The sequence below is a fragment of the Gallus gallus genome, chromosome 7 (assembly GCF_016699485.2).
Source record: "Gallus gallus isolate bGalGal1 chromosome 7, bGalGal1.mat.broiler.GRCg7b, whole genome shotgun sequence".
NCBI lineage: Eukaryota > Metazoa > Chordata > Aves > Galliformes > Phasianidae > Gallus > Gallus gallus.
The window spans coordinates 8,964,627-8,980,110 of NC_052538.1; positions in this window are offsets into that span (position 1 = coordinate 8,964,627).

The window sequence follows — 15,484 nt, forward strand, 5'->3', positions numbered from 1 at the left end:
TGGAAATTGGAAAGGCATTCTGCTGCTTCCAGAACAGAGCACAGAGTGAGCTCTGGGCTCTTTTTGGTCTGTTGTTGCTGCTGCTTGGTATCTAACAAGGAAAATGGAATAGCAGACCCAGTTATTGCAGTGCTACAATATTCTCTACACTAAAAGCAGTAACATAAAAGGCACTAAGCTTTTTGTACAATATGAAAAAATTAACCATCAAGGACTGGCGGACTAATTACCAGGAAAAAATCTGGTTCTGGAACACACCCGGGTATTAAGGAGTTTGAATTCATTTCAAAATTAGATAAATTTAGTTCTGCACAGAGTGGATTATATTTGATATAATCACAATGAACATTACCATGTACTGTGCAGTGAGGGAACTCAGCTGAGCTTGCCAAAATTCATTCCTGAAATCACCGCCAAAGAAAAAAAATAGCTTCCCCCCAGGCATAGTGTCGAAGAGTTTTAGAAATACTTCAGAGTGATGTTAGAGTTATGTTTCAGAAGTACCTAGTTAGGGTTTGGAGGCGGCATCTTGCTACTCATTCCCTGATTGGAGTCCTTTCCAGGTTCTCAGATGTTATGACTTTGCACAGTCATTCAGCAACCATCTGTCACCTATCTCCTTTGGCTCCGTGTGTCCTCTGTTCTGATCGTCATCGATTTTTTTTTTTCCAAAAGGAGAACCATAAACTAAATGTTGTAATTATTGCATTCAGGTCAAGGAAAAAAGCCCTTTGTTGCTGTAAATTGTTTATGTGTTTCTAAAGTGTTGGTTAGAAACAGCCAACAAAAGGAGAAATGATTTTATAGGAGCCCTTTCACACTGGGATCATTAAGCTCATGTCTACAGCTTCATTATCAGCCTTTATTTTCGGAGAGGTAAAAGTCATGTGCAAAAATTTCCATGCTAAGTTTTAGTGCTGCAGAGAAATACTGACTTTGCTGCCTGAGGTCCCCTGACCTTGTTGAGTTCCATTTGACTGTTTTCTGGTTCTCACCCAAACTGCCCATTTCCCCTGGAAAGCACGCTCTGCAAGTGAGCTGCTCTTCTACTCCTTTCTCTGGGCTCACTTACCACTGTGCACAGCTCACATCTCAGGGCTGTTTTTGGCTGCCTAGTCCCATCTCAGGACTCCCTGGTGGCAATGTTGGCAAAGCAAGGACAAAACTTGGAAAAGCAGACCAGGAGGCATTATCATAAAAGGAATAACGCAGAGCACAAACTGCTGTGTGTTTTCAGCAGAGATTCGCTGCCTCAAGTATCACATTCAAATGTGAATCCAAGGTCAAGAAAGAACATCACTGTCTGGAATTGCTCATTCACCAGAGTCAATCATTTTTTCACTAGTGAATTATTTGTTGGGAAGACAAACTTATTCAAGGCCAGGTTAGGTGGGGCCCTGAGCCACCAATCCTAGTGCCTAATTTAGTGGTTGGTAACCCTGCACGCGGAAGGGGGGTTGGAACCAGCTGATCTTTGGAGGGCCCTTTCAGCCCAAGACAGTCTAGGGTCACTGTAGCACTCACTGCACAGCTGTCTGGATTGCACCACATCATCTAAATCATAACACAGGGAATAGGGTGGCTTTACTTGGCCTATGGGGACACTTTTCATGCAATCTCTTACGTGTTGCCGAACAAAGCATAACTTTAGCAAACGCTTGCCAAGAGGTGGTGGCAGGGCAGGAGCACGATCTGTATGGTCTGTATATCCTGAACCTGTTGCACTGCATCGCTGTCATAGTTTTTACATAAGTAGGTTTTTGGAATAAGGGTGCTTTTCTTTGCTTCTTGCCAGTGCAGAGGCTTTAGTCTTACTGCCGCTCAAGAGACTGTCAAATCCACATGGGGGCATACGTAAAGTCATATCTTCTGGCAGAATTATACCACTATAACTTTTTTTAAAAGAATCTGCTACTAGTCTTCTCAAAAAAAATATGAAGGGCATCTTCATTCTACTGAAGTCAGTGGGATGATTTCTGTTGGCTTCAGTGGAACTCGGTTCTACTCCAAGTGTTCCAGAAGACATAGAAGTGAGCCAATACACTTGAAGGCAGGAAAGAATGAAATGTTATCATGTTCTTTTTTACCTTTGATTGTAATCAAATCCTGCAATCTTACAAAAAGACAAAAAGATGAATGCCTTCAGAAAAGAGCAAACAGAAGTTTCTGTGCAAGAAACTATTGGTTAGTTTTGTTTGAGGTTCCAGGTTAAACTCTTTGCTGCTTCTGTGATTGGTAACCCCAAAACTGCTTCTGCCTTGGAGGACAACTTTTACAAGAATCACTTTGTTTCTTTAATTAGCTTCTTTCAGTAAGAACAAGCAGTAAATAACCAGGAGGCAGGAACAGCATCTTCTTGCTCACTGCATTTGTTAATCAGTTAACAACCAGTTTGTGATGCTCTTTCCAATATTCTGACCAAAACCAGAAATTATATTAACACAATATTAAAAATGGGATATCAGGTTTTTCATCTATTATTTTGACTCAAAATGATTTTTTAATATTTTGTAGAAACATCCTGAGCATGAGCTTTTATTTTGCATTCTCTTGCAGATTTGTAGTAATGCTTCTGTTCATTAATGGCATAACTACCTGTTGAATGAATTGTATCTAACCCAGTGCTAATATTTTGTCAGCAATCAAGAATTCCCTTCATCAAACTTAGTTCTAAATCTGAGAGGATGTTTGCCTTACACTTTCACATAAACGTGTCTGTTCTAAATCCTGTCCTGAGACAAGTCCAGAGGGGTTTTCTCTGGGGTGTTTTCTGTTTTCCTTTTTCAAAAGCTGTTGTTGTTTCTGTATCAGCCAACCAGAAGTACTAGGGCTGAAGTCTTTTCACATGTATCATCTGTAGTGTCAGCATTTCTAACTAAGCACATCTCCCACAAAAAATACTCTAGGTGTGAAGTGTCTCTTCTACCTGTGGAAATAAGGAATTGAGATCTGTCTCAATGGGATTTTGGAGATGTTACACTCAGTCCTGCATTGCCTAAAATATAAACAACAGTTTGTACTTTGCTTTTCCTGCATTTTGAAGAGAGAGGAATTTGTTATTTCAGAAACTAATTACTAACTTCCAGTATAAAATGCAGAAGCGTGCATTGGGAAAGCAAGACCCAGTGCTGCAGTGCAGTGCAAACAGCTGTCAGAGCCACAGCATTTCCAATGACACCTAAAACAATCCTGAGCTTGTAGGCTGTTGAAATTAAGACTGTATGGGTAGTTGCTCCTCACAGGTGGATTTTTTCTTTGTTTTTTTTGTTGCTGTTGTTGTTTTTCAAGTATTTGCACAGGTTTGCAGTTGCAAAGTGATGTGGTAATGGAAGTCTGTGTTGGCTTTTTTATTGGTAGCACATTGAAATGTATTGCTAGAAAGATGCTTTCAAAGTGTTTTCTTTTCTTTGCATTTATCTCTGCTCTGCCAGGTTTCAAATGTTCCCTCGAAGGCTTCTGGGAATTCTAGTTTAGTGAGGTGGTTTTTTTCCCCCAAGTAAAGGTTTGCAGTAAGAATGCTGTTTGCTTTCCAAAGGTAGAATGTGTTGAATTCCTAATTACAGCAATTGATCTCATACCTTGTCATGAGAGTACAAGGGAAAAACAACCTTGTGTGAGGCTGCACTTGTACCCACACAGTCAAAACCCCATTTAGGGAGAAAATTTGTTCACTTGACACTGCCTTGCCTAAGGAATTCTGGAGGGGAGAAGTGATGGAGAAAGATTTTATGTGTCTGACTAATCTGGTGTGTAGCTTTACACACACACACACACACACACCTAAAAAAAAAAAAAAAAAAAAAAAAAAAAACCAACACCAAAGAGATCTTAATTTCTGTTCTGCAGGGATTTTGGAGTACGCTTACATTTATTTGATTGTTTTCTATTTGGACTAATATCTTGGGGTTCAGAAGGCAGCAGGCAAGAATCCCTGAGCAAGAATCCCTGATTTGGAAACAAATTCTGATTAAAAAGACAGCAAAATGTTTTGAGGCTTCCAGTTACCACTGAAAAACAATTAATTGCACAGCTAATAGTTTGAGACTCGAGTTATTTCAATGTTTAGTAGAGTCTGTGAGACTGAAAACCTATTTATATATGTCACCTTCACACGTGCCAACTAATGACACATATCACATACAAGTATATATTCAATTAAGTAATAAGTAAGAACTTTCACACGGACCCACTGTGTGTGAGACCAAACATAAAAGTACAGACTTCTTTATGACTATGCTTTTTACATAAGCATGGTTACAAGTAATGTTGTCTTTCAATTCCTTTCTTCAGGAAAGCAATTTGCTTTTGGCCTTCAGGTGTTATGGTCCATCATTGTAAAAAGGAAATTGTTCTAAGTGTAATAATTAGCAAGGATTTTCACGTTACTATTGCACATTATTTTCTTCATGTACTGTCTTCAAATAGTGCATGTGTTTCTATGGCTTTCTTAGGCAATCCTATCGTCATTTTTCCCTAATTTAAATACCTTGCTAGTGTTGTTCTTAGCAATGGAAGTAGGTTCTAACTTGTAGTTTATTAGCTTATACAAATGAAGTGAATTTGGGTTTGGAATTTGTTACTTGTGTATAAAAGACAGTTTACTTGAGGCCAATAACAGTAGTTCGGGGAAATAGATAATTAATCACAATCTATATAGCTGCTGATATACTTTGCTATCTCTTCTTTAAGAGAAGAGAAGAGAAGAGAAGAGATTACATAATCACAGAGATTTGGGTCTCTTTTGCTGTAGTTTAATGGTGGTTAAACTCTACTGACAGGAGTGAAACTATTTTTCATTTACTTGAGAATACGTGACACCAGAGATTCATTTTTACATACTATGTCTTTATGTTTCCTAATATAAGGTAATGATGCTATGCACCTGTTAAAAAAAATGATTTCTCATGCTGATGATTTGTATTATCTTAAAGTATCAACTGTGAGGGTGGGGGGTGGGACAGACATTGCTTTATTTTAATAAATTTAGAAATTCAATATCTGTTAAAATGTTCCTGTAATTTTTGTTACACAAGTAACCACATAATATCATGAAAATCAAGCTTCTGTTTGCCAGGATGAAGAGAGATTTCTAGCTTACCAAGAATAATTGAAAACTGGGGGCAGTGACCAGCCCTTTCCCTTCTCCAGTCACACTTTCCTGAGATCAGATTCATTCTGTTCCACTGACAATGGAAATAGAAAATATCAGCGCACCTCAGCTTATTAGATGATAAAGCCAAATTCAAATTTAAAATCTTAACCGCCGCCAAAGAAAAAGCAGAAGTTGAGATGTAGACAATGGACTCTAATCTCATTATCACACCACCTCTCTAATGTGTGCTCTGGGAGTCATCTGTGGAACTTTAAAACTTGATCATGCTCCTATTTTGTAAGAACGGGACAATACAGGACTGTTACGATTTCTTTTTATATACAAAATAAAATACCTTTTCAAAGTAGCAAACAACAGATTTTCTGTAGGAATCAAGAATAATGAAGTAATAATAGCTGGTTTGGCATGCTACTCATTGGTTCAGTATGAGCATGACTTGCTTCATTGTGTAGTTTATATGTAGATTCATTATGAGCAAAAGCACAATTTACTGGAGCATTATTTCCTGAAAGGCTTGTTTTATGCATCATCTATTTTTCTGGCACCTTACAACGATGTTTAACCTGTATAAAATTAACTGTATTTATAGGTGATATCTAAACGAGCGGAACATGACTTTTTTCTCCAGCCTATTTCCTAAATCAGATACAGTAGTTTACCTCAGAACAGAACAAACCTGGTGAATTTTAGTTCTGGTGAGACCTCTGCAGCTAGCTCCATTTCTACCTTATAATAACAGGAGGCAGATTGCCCACGGAAATTTACTTTGTTCTTTAAAATCACATACTGTAGATCAGCTGGAATATGACTAATCTCCCAGAAGGGATTTTGGGCCAGAACATATTCCCTAAAAAAAGAACAAAAAACTTTTGCTTATTAAAAAAAGAAAAAGAAAAAGATGGATGGAAGGAAGGAAGGAAGGAAGGAAGGAAGGAAGGAAGGAAGGAAGGAAGGAAGGAAGGAAGGAAGGAAGGAAGGAAGGAAGGAAGGAAGGAAAGAGAAAGAAAGAAAGAAAGAAAGAAAGAAAGAGAGAGAGAGAGAGAGAGAGAAAGAAAGAAAGAAAGAAAGAAAGAAAGAAAGAAAGAAAGAAAGAAAGAAAGAAAGAAAGAAAGAAAGAAAGAAAGAAAGAAAGAAAGAAAGAAAGAAAGAAAGAAAGAAAGAAAGAAAGGGGGGAAAAAAAAGGGTGTTTTACCTCCACTAGAAATACTTTTTCCATGTAATGTAGAAGATGAATTCCAATAATTAAATAAGTAATGGTTTTGTAAAGTGGTAAGGGGAGAAGAGTTTTCTTTTGTGCAGATTGGAATGCCACCTGCTGCCAAAGTACAGGCCTATTTGTCTCACAGAATTCCACATTCCAATGGTAGCTAGCCATCCCACATCTCAGTGACTGCTTATGGTTTACTGATCAAATTACTGTCCTTTCTAGCATCTGCAGTATTTTTGTATCAAAGGAACTCACGTACTATTCACCTTCAGTAACCTTTGTAATAGTTGACATTTCTTTATATCGGAAACTTCTTCAGGTCAAATACTGAATAAAAGCTCTTTTACCTACATACAATAATGACTACCTTCAATGCACACACAGTCCAAGGACCCAGTTCCTCAAAGTTCACCTTGATTTTCAATTCAATTCAGACTCCACATCTTATTCAGCGGATATTCATATATATTTAGAAAGTGAAATATGTGGGAAGCAGAAAGTTTTCACTTAGAGGTCATTATAGTTCTCTATGATTGTAATATGAAATGATCTTCCAGAAAAATCCCAAACCTATGCTTTTTTCCTAAATCTACTTTTCCCCAAAGAATATTCATATGGCATGCTGGTCTCTCTTTCCATCTTTCTGTCTTTCTATCTTTCTCTCTCTCTCTCTCTCTCTCTTTCCCCCTCCCCTCTCCTCTCCTCTCCTTCCCTCTCCTCTCCTCCCCTCCTTTCCCCCCTCCCTCCCTCCCTTCCTCCCTCCCTCCCTCCCTCCCTCCCTTCCTTCCTTCCTTCCTTCCTTCCTTCCTTCCTTCCTTCCTTCTTTCCTTCCTTCCTTCCTTCCTTCCTTCCTTCCTTCCTTCCTTCCTTCCCTCTCTTTCTCTCTCTCTCTTCACTTTCTTTTAAAAAAAGGATGAAAACTATCTCAAACAAAATGATAGAAAATGATGTGAAGCTTTAAATGTCACCTTCCTCAATGAAGTTAGCAGTAGAAAGTCACAGGAAAAAGATATGTTTTAAAGTCTGCTGTGTGATAAAGACATGGCAGCCTCCCAGGAGAGAGATGCTGTGCTGATAAAAGGCGAAGTCGGCTGGCTGCATAGCCACCTCGCCTGGAGCACCTTTCCCAGTGACCTCTCCCCACAGACCACTATTGAGATTATCACAGACTGAGGAAGCTGTGCTTCAGTATCTAGGATAAGAAAAGATGATCATTCATTACCATATAATGACCTTCCAGAGTGGGAGTTCATCTCAATAGTATATTAAAGCAATCCATTCAGGTATAACAGAATAAATAGGCCAAACTATATCAAAATCCCTGAGCCATAAACTATTTATTGGCAATTGAAAGATAAGCTTCACAGAAGCAGCTACTGTGTATTTGCCTTCTGGTATAAAGCTATTTTTGAATCCTCAAAGATATATTTAAACACCCTTGCAAAGCCACCTGTCAGCTGAAGGTCTGTGGGAAGAATCAGCTTCTGTCTAAAAGCTTTGAACACTGCAACTAGCTTTAGTTTTCAACTTAACAGTTTGGTATTTCTTACAATAGTCTTTCATACATATAAAGTATACTGTCATGGTGAGAAGACTTGGTAAAATTAGATTTAAGAAATCTGAGCAGTGTATATCCAAGCATTAACTAAACACTTATCATCTCTGTTTACAAACATGGTTAAAAAGGCATCCTTCAGCCAAATGTCCTTCTTAGAAAACCAGTAGTTAAATTTAGGACTTGAAGCTATAGTTACAGATCAGCAATTAATCGATGACAAATAGTGAAGTATTAATGTAAAATCCATATTGAAATAATGTATTTATGACATGTCCTTGAAAAATACAGGAATAAATTGTGTAACAGCACTGGTGTTTGTGCTTACTGATTTGCATCCAGATCCGTGAAAGTCAATCTTCTGTTTAGTTCTGAAGAATAGTTTCTAGTGTATCTGCAAAACAGTGTGCAGGACAGTCCTGTTCTGCTCTAGGGAATTGCTTCAGCCGGGCCTGACATTGAAAAGTAGAAAGAAGAATTAAAAAAAAGATTTGGCATATCTAATTGTTATGAATTATAGAATTATTTAGGTTGGAAAAGACCTATAAGGTCATCAAGTCCAAGTATTAACGGCCAATGTCAAGTCTACCAGTAAACCATAAAGATCGTGACCCTGTTTTCAATCCAAGACCTCTAAAGATCGCCTAGGGTTGGATTTTTTCTTAAATGAAACAGAGCTTCCTCTCATTATTTTTAAAAGTAGTTCTACGGGTCTTTCTAAGATATCTTTAGACTCTAAGCCTGAATGACCAGGTAGCACAAACAAGAACAAGATAAAATATAGAAACGTGCAGAAATGAATGTTGAAATTCATACTTGTTACAGATTATATTTTGGGAGACATCCTGCAATTTGTCCACACTGTGTTTAAATGAATAGTATAAAGATATAATGTGAATTTTAGGAATGAGTAGTAGAAAGCTTCTTTGTAGAAATTCCCAACACTTATAGGCAGCACTGCTATCTACTGGGACATTAGCTCAAGTCCCATTAAAACCCACAGAAACGGCCAAGAATAATACCTCCATTACATCAAGCTTAGCAAGAAGTGAAAGATAATGTCCAGATGATAAATAACTCATCCCCACAAAGGAGCAGCATTAAGCTGTGCAGAAAAGGAAAAGTTGAGTGACCTTGCACTAGTAGCTAACCAAGAGTTAAAAACATTGGTTAAAGACAATGGGAACAAATATTCCAAAGGAAGGCATTTTCTGCATGTTCTCCCATCTGTCTGGGCCAGAACAAGAGCATAATCAGTGACAAAAGTTGCAAAACTTGTCTGAATTGAAACATGAATATGTCCGTGTTATTTCAAGTGGAAAGAAACCATTCTAACAGCCAAGCCAGATAAAGTACTGCTGCCTATGAGGAAATTTGTTCTGAAAGTCAAAACTTGTTCAAGATATACCTATGGTGTGACTATTATTTAAAAATGATAGGTACCTGCAGAAGCAAATCAACTACGATGAGAAGCTGAATATCTATTCAACACACCATCTAAAAATTTTTTGCTAAGTGCTTCCACAGTAATTGCATTCACTTTAGAGGTATAATCATAAAGGCTGGAGCTGTTGGAAGTAGGACCCTTTAAACAGGAAGACATAGATTAAAATGAAAGCTATAAACACTGAAAAGTAAAAAGTATGCAGAGTATGTTTAAAATGTGCATATGGGCTCCAAGAAACTGCAGATATGATTATCAGTAAAAAACATTATCATGAATATTGGTATTGTGAAGATTTCCTTTGGACCAGTTGGTTTATGATGTGAAGAGCCTGAGTGTGACCTCTAGCCATTAAGTATTTTAATTCTTAATCAGACTTCCAGTCAGTGCTACTCCCTGCACAGAGCAGATTGGGAGGCAAAACAAAAAAAACCCGTCTTCCTATTTTATAAATAAATAGCACCAGAAGAGACATATAATGGCTTAGAATAACTGCAGTATTACTTGAAAGTTCAAATATAGGATATGTGTAATAGTCTCAAATTGCTCTGTACCCATATGTTGACAAACAAGACAAGTCCCATTTCTTGCCTCATCAATAAACCATGCTTAGTTCTCATCCAGGAATGGAAAAGCTCAGAGAGCTGGAAACAGCAGACTACAAAGTTCAGTTCATGCTCCTCTATGTGTCCAGGATTGGCCTCTTAAAGTGTTTCAGAGCTGCAAAATTCTACTCTTTGTAGAGCAGGAAATGGATAAGTACAGCTCTAGCATTGCTCTTCTTTTTGGCTTAACACAGTCCATCATCACATTTAGTTACCGCCCTTCACTGGCACTGGGAGACAGTAACTGAACTGGGAACCTGTTCCCTTTCATTTGAGACTGGAAAGCAAAATGGACAGGGGCTGCAGTACTTGCATATAAATTTCCATGTTACAGTAGTAAGTATTAGTAGTAGACAAGGGTCACACTGTATCATTCTGTATCAGATCAGTTGTAAATCAGTTGATAAGAAAGCAGGTATTCTTTTGCCTAGATGATTATACCTATTAACTTAAAAAATCATTTGATGTATATGTGGAAAAATTCCAGAAGTTATCTTTTTGATGTCAAGTATGAAAAAGCATATACTTCATTAAATGGCACATCAAAAGGATGAAAATGCAATCATTAATCTATATTTTATGACTTTCTCCTAACAATACATTGGAGAAATCTGCCTTGCATCCAAAAGCAAGGAAGTCCTGAAAAAATTCCTTGAGCCTTTTGAATTTCCCAAGACCTCACTTTTATAGCGACAGATAGCCATAATTATCATCCTCTCATGGTATTTCCACAATCAGCCCCACAGAGGCGCAAGGTGAGGGGTGTAAAATATAAACACACACACAGTGTATAAATCCTTTGTCTTAGCAACAATTTATTGTATTTGATCTGTTTGACTCTTGGAGCATAGTGAGCTTCAGATATAAATTAAAGCAGGCTAATTTCTTCTGTATCTCATTCAACTCCTCCCCCTAATGTATTGAGGAATGTCTCAGTCTGGAGACACCACCCCCAGTGTAAGATTTATATTGCAGTAGGTACTGTTTCTAATTGACAAGGAGATCTGTAGTTGGCAAGGAGGGCAGATCTCCATCCTCGGTAGCGTGACAGAAGAGGGCAGAATCTTTTGGTTGAGAAGTCCCTCACTGATTTTTACAAGAGGTATTGTAGCTGTGAGCACATTGCCTGACAGGAAGTTCTTGAAGGACTAAGCCTGCAGCACTCGATCATCTCTGCTGCTTGTGGAAGGCAAAAAGTTATCTGAAGCTTGAACCTATTTTGTAAGAATCTGCCTAAACAAGCACTAGTTCTCCACCCAAGGACACTGAGGCAAGAGGAAAAACAGAGAGGACATAGAGGTGTGGGTGCACTGTAGGTCTGAGTTACAAACACTGGACCACTTTCCTGCTTTGGTAGCTGCACCTTTATGCCAGATGCTGTGATCATATGAGCCAGATGAGAAACTGAGGAATCTCATTTCCCAGTTCAGACCTGTTCTGTCTGATCACAGATGCATCTGAGCACCTTTGCAAGGATGGTGAGATCCAAAGTAGCCCAGGAAAATCAGAACTTGGGTCTAGATGCTGGACAGTTTATTCCTGACATCTAGAGAGAGGGTCCTACAAAGTCTACAGGGTGGACGGCATAGGAGTGTTGCAGCCAGTCCTCACTGTTTTCAGTTGTCTGATATTTTTTATTGTATTTTGACATGTAAGTTGATAACCTCAGCATGTGTGGTGTTTGTTTTTAAAGACAGCTGCAAGATTTTTCTTAAAAGTTAAAAAATATTTGACTATGTTTCTGGTATGGCTTAAAATCCCCAAGAGCGAATAAAGACACAAAAATATGCTACGACTTTAAACATGAGAGACTCATTGATTTAATGATGGATGACATCCCAAGAAATACAGTGATTCTGATTTTAAATATTTGAGAATGGCAAAACTGAATTGACCCTGTGACTATGTCCTGAAAGCAGTTACATGGACAAATCTGACTGCCTTCGTTTCCCACAGAGCTTGATGAAGAAAAGCAATTCAGTTTCTTCTTGTAGCTTTCCTGTTGTATTTGCATTTCCCAAAATATGCTATTGAACAAGTTTTCTGGCAAATATGTTGACTTACACAGAAGCCTAAAGCAAATATTGGAGAAGGTTCACAGAAGATTCTTTTTTCTCCAACTTGTGAGTGAGAATATTAGCACTGGAAATATGCTCTGCAGTACAATATTTATCCAATAGTAGCATGACTTATTTATGCTATGAAGCCCAATCAATATAGATGGAAAAAAACACATAGATGGTCACTATATCAAGGAAGCTACTCTATCAAAAATGTTTTCTTTCTACCAATAGAATAAAAGTAAATAAAGAAGAAGAAGAAGAAAAAAAAAATTTTTAATGTTCATTACTAGAGTGGAAGAAGGGGAATTTAAGTTTTCTGACCACAGGATTTGTCATAGCAAATTTTGTCATTTCAAAATTACCTGCTTATAGGGACATACGTCATTCAGTCTTGAAATAGAAGTGATATATGATTTAACAGGATAATTTGTTTTCCATACTTCCATTATCAAATGCTAAGAATAATCATGCCAATATTGCTAAGCTACAAGTCACAGGAGAAATTTCTCTAGGATGTCAGTAATTCTAAGTGAAAGACAAATTTTCTTTAGTCAGTTTGTAAGCTTCTGTAGAAGAGGAACAAAATTTTTCATGTAACGTGACCTTTTGATTCCAGTCATTTTCATATACTTACTACAAATCCAATATTTGGGATACAAGCATTGTTAAAAAAATCTGGTGTCAAAAACAGCCTCAGGATTGTAGTTTACCCTACCACAGTACAGCACAGTACACAGTCTGCTCTGCACTTCCTTTGAAAACGCCCAAGGACCAGGAGATGGTTTTTCTTTTGGCTGTGGTAAATACCCATCAGCTATAAGTGTCTGAAAAACTTCTGATGAGTGTATTCAGTGGGTGCCCATGCTGAGTGATGGCCACCTGGCCCAGCATCTGGGAGAAAAAACTGGCCAGAGACACCAAAATCCTTCCTGACCTTCAGGGCTCCTCCTGGGACAGCTGGGGCTGCTTGCCTTGACAGGGGAGAAGTGTTCCTGGTACACAGAAATTCTTTGTGCTACCTTTGTCCCTTCCAAGATTTGCCAGGCAGCAGATAACTGTAGATCTGCAGAAGGCTGGACTCCTGGCCAAGGGTTGGACTCCTGTCCAGATTCTATCATTTCTGGCACTTAGAGATATTAATCGGTTTATGTGTGTTTGGGGGGGAGAGAGTAATACACATGGATTTTGTTTCCTTGCTAGGCTGACATGTGGTCAAGTTGCTGGTTGACACTTGATGGTAGAACATAAGAAGAAGTGTCTGTCCTGTCTGTGGCCCAGGTGTGCCACATGCAGGAGAGGAGGAATTCCAGGAGCATCTCACAGGCAGGGAAGGAGAAGATTTATATCCCTTGCCCAGGCCTCATGAGATTTGGTCTTACACAACCATAATATGCTCACAATCTTTATATCTTCCCTATGCAGTAAATAGCGCAAAGTGTAACAGGGCTGACAATAAACTAGGTGCAACAAACCTTTTTTTTCTCCTTTTTCTTCAGTCAATCTCTAAAGAGAAAAGAGTAATTTAGAGTTTCTTCTCAGACTTTTCAGCATTCAGCAAGTAAAGCATCTCTGAACATCCTCCTTTTTTCTCAGGTTTTTCTCCCTTTGGTTTGAAGGTCAAAGGTTTAATTTGTATGCTCATCTCTCTCTTTCACTTTCCAGCATATCCCTAATTGAAATTTGACACATATACCCATTAGCTGAATTTATTCTTTTTCCACGCTTCATTAACAATGCTCTTTGCTATATTACGACGATAATGCTCATCATAAAATGCTCTCCTATGCTATGTGGCTTACAATGGATGGTGATTGATTGTATCAAAGGTAACGTGGAATCTAGAAGGTATAACTTCAGCAGCTGAAATTGCAAGCTGTTGTAGGAATATCAAGAGTTAAGGCTAGATTCTGGTTTTGTAGGGTCTCATAGGGGGTGTAAATTGCCTTCTGGCTTCTCTGGTGCAGTCACACTGACCCAGCTTCATGATGGTACAGCTAAAGCAGAATCTGTCCCATCCTGCATGTTATGCACCCGAGTCTGTTGCAATGAAGTTCTCCTAGCTGAACTTGATCTTAATCTACGTTACTCACCTGAAATGTTGAATATAATTTTCTACACTAAATTGTGTACAATTGAGTCTTGTAACTAGAAAATGAAACTCAAAACCATAAATGCAAATGAGCTTTTTATTTTAAAAATGCAATTTCCTTTTCTGATGTATGGTAGCACTTGTCCATGAAGTTTTGTCTTTTTTGGAAAATGACATTTTCCTATGGCGTGTAAGTTCCATTGGGTTGCCATGGAAACTGAGCCTCTGTTTTGCTCAGTCTCTAAGTCTTTCACCTTGAGAGGAAAATGGTTGTCATTTACAGTGCATAATTTTGCAGGTTAAACTTTCTCTGATCACTCAGATAGTGATGAAATACAATTCCAGAGTTCAGGGACAGGGGAAGAGGGGAGAGTGCTCATGTATTTCTAAAGGTGACAGTCAAATCCTTCAATGCATTTCATCCTCACTTCAGCTGCAGAGCAAGGGCTAGGAGCCTGATGTGTTGAGCAAACGACCCAGGCACTATACTTTATGGCATGTTTACAAGGCAGAGCAAACAGAGCAATTCCAACCTCACTGCCCTTGCTCCAGAGAGGGATGCGGTGAGACAGACCCGAAGGTCGAGCATATTCTTTCCTCTGGACCCATAGATCTTTCCCCTTAGAATCATAGAAAATCCTGAGTTGGAAGGGACCCACGAGGATCATCGAGTCCTACTCCTGGATCCACAAAGGACCACTCAAAAATCAGACCATGTGTCTGCTCAAAACTGGTTTGTTTTAGTCTCTGCACAGGGAGCCATGCATGTTATGGGTAGCCTGTGGGAAATAACCCAGATTATGCCCCAGGTGGGTGCTCCTAGTGGAAATAAAGAGTTTGTGACAGTGTGCCCAGCCATGGGGACTGTGCCATGGCTGCATGCCATTGCTGCAGCAGCCAGCCAAGTGCATGACACCCTGAGGCCTGGAGCAAAATCCCTTCTCAGGCTGCTGTCCACTTAGGTAGATTTTTTGCCCATGAAATCTGAACTGTATATAAAAATAATTTGTCAGTGTAGAAGGTATCTGAAAGTAAGCTGAAAGGCAGTAACATGAGTTAAAGACTTGCTGCATTTATGACTAACTTGAGACAAGATAAAATGGCTATCTCTATGTAAGTGCTGTCTTTAAGGCTTTAGGAAGAGGAGGCTGAGATGTGCTTAGAAAAAATTTGGCTAATCATCTGAACTTCTGAATGCTTGCCAGCATTATCAGAGGTTTACCAACCGTTTGCTTTAACCTCTGCAAACCAATTAGCTAATGTGTGCAAATGCTTGAGGAATGATTAGTCAGAAGGAGTCATTTTAGGAGCAAGTATTTAGCAGAGAGAGAAATGGATGTTAGCTATGACTGTGCAGCAAATGAGTGCTTGAAAGCTAAAAGCTGCAGTAAAAGTTCGTGTCTTCATT